Here is a 2,229-nt window from a genome sequence, read left to right on the forward strand (position 1 = left end):
ATGGTTGTGAGCCACCATGTGGTTGCTGGGATTTGTACTCAGGACCTTTGGAAGAGCAGTCGGCGCTCTTAACCACTGAGCCATCTCACCAGCCCGATAGAGAATGTTTTAACACATTATTATATCCACCTGTATGTCAATATAGTGTGTGTGTATTTGTGTGTGTGTGTGCCTGTGCAGTGTGTGCGTGTGTGCCTGTGCATGTGTGTGTGTGCTTACATTTTGGAGTCATGTTTCTATATAGCCCAGGCTAGCCACAAACTCACTAGTTAGCTGAGAATGACCCTGAACTTCTGCTCCTTTGTCTTGCCCTACTGTATGCTGGATTACATGTAGAGCCACCACATTCAGTGAATGCAGTGCTGAGGATCGAACCCAGGACTTCGTGCACGCCAGTGAATCATCGTACCAATTGAGCTGCACCTCAATACTTCGTATTCTTTTGTTGTTATGGAAGAGGTAGCAGCCTGTGCAGGCCAAAGTGCAAGGTACGGCACAGCCCAGAGATTCTTAACCTGCCCTCTGCTTCAGTGACCTCAGTCTTTGGTTTTCTCCTAAAGGAGAGGGAGAAGTCACACAACTGTGCACCTTTGCAATGCTTTATACTCAGGTGGACTGCTCACGGAGAAGGACATTCTAGCAATAGAGTGTGGAGACAATGCCTTGTGTACTGTGTGGAAGCATCCCGTCAATAAAACGCTGATGGTCTACTAGCAACAGGCAGGAAATAAGAGTAGAGAGATAGGAACTCTGGGAGATAGTGAAAGGCATGAAGAGATTTACCACCCAGACTCTAGACTTGGCAGAACTTAGACTAGTTTAATCGGGATAATTGAGTTATGAGCTAGCTGGAAAAAAGCCGAAGCTTAAGACCTAGGCATTTATCCATAAATAATTAAGTCTCGGAGTCATTATTCGGGAACTGGCAAGGGTGGAAAGGCCTGAGGTCACACTGGAGAATCTGTGCCTGTCCCACCTTCATGAGCAGTCAGCAGTCACCGGGCTTTAGGGAGGTCCTTTCTCCGTCCTTCTCATTCTTAATTGCAGCTGGCGCCTGGGCATGCGCAGTTCCTACATCTCCCGCTCTCCCTGGCGAGCCATAAGGAATGCCCAGTCTAGCCTCAGGTTTCAGCCTTATCTGTCCTACCATCCCTTGAGTTTCTCACACGGCTTTTCTTCTAGTCTTTCTACCATTTCGCCTTCACTCATGAGACTTAGGGCTCCAGCGTATGCCCCGCTTCCTTTTCATTCGCAGTTGCTTTTTGACATCGATTCTGGGACACCATGTTTCTCCCGATACCTTTTCATGTTTTCATGGCTCTCTTCTCCGGTGTTCTTCCCCCCTCCCCTTTGAAATAAATGTACCCACTCTGTTCCTCCCGTGTCATCTCCCCGACAGGTTTTTTTTTCCCCCTCTCTTTTTCCTCATTATTCTCTTTCTTCCTCTTGAGGCCTGACCTCCTCCCTCCTATTTCTAACTAGGGCCGGCTGGCAGAAACTCCCTGTCTGCTCTGACTGGTACAGACAGAGGACGGTGTTGCCTTTTTAAGTCACATAAAAGCACACACGGCATGTGATGGAGACCTCTCTTCCCCTTACCTGTGGCTGCCCATTGTGGGAAAGAGAAAACGTGCATCTTCTGTTGAGATGCTTGCCTGGCAGCCTGGCAGCCTGGCACAATCCTCTCTCGGCCAACATGTACGTACACTTATTTGGTGGCATATTTCATTGTTCAATCTGTACTAAATTTAGACAAATGCCAATAGTGAAGCATTTCCCATTAGAAAATATTCCGTCTTTTCTCTGGGACAAAACCGCTCAGTATTAAGACGCTTTGCGAGGCCCTGCTCTTCGGTCAGGCATGTTGGATGCAGGGATCATCTGAATTCCCTGGGTGTTGCAAGGAGCGCAATGCTCCTGCCTCCTCTGGTCCTGAGGCGTGTGTGCCTTGCCTCTACCTCTTCTCAGGTGAAGCTTGAAGTTGCCATGATACAGCACCTTGCCTCAGTAGAGTTAAGAGTGTTCTCCGACTTGTAGCCTGCCACGGAGAGCCACTCAGGCGAGAATTCTTCCGTTTCCAGATACTTCTGACTCCTCTATGTGTCACTCAGGCATCAGAGTCATTCCAGGGAAACTAGAAAATCAACCGTGCAGTGTCTAACAGATTTCCAAGGCTGCTGCCCTTGCCTACCAGCCTACAAGCTGCCATGGGCATCTAAACGGAAACCA

The sequence above is a fragment of the Mus pahari genome, chromosome 21, assembly GCF_900095145.1.
Source record: "Mus pahari chromosome 21, PAHARI_EIJ_v1.1, whole genome shotgun sequence".
In the NCBI taxonomy this organism is placed as follows: domain Eukaryota; kingdom Metazoa; phylum Chordata; class Mammalia; order Rodentia; family Muridae; genus Mus; species Mus pahari.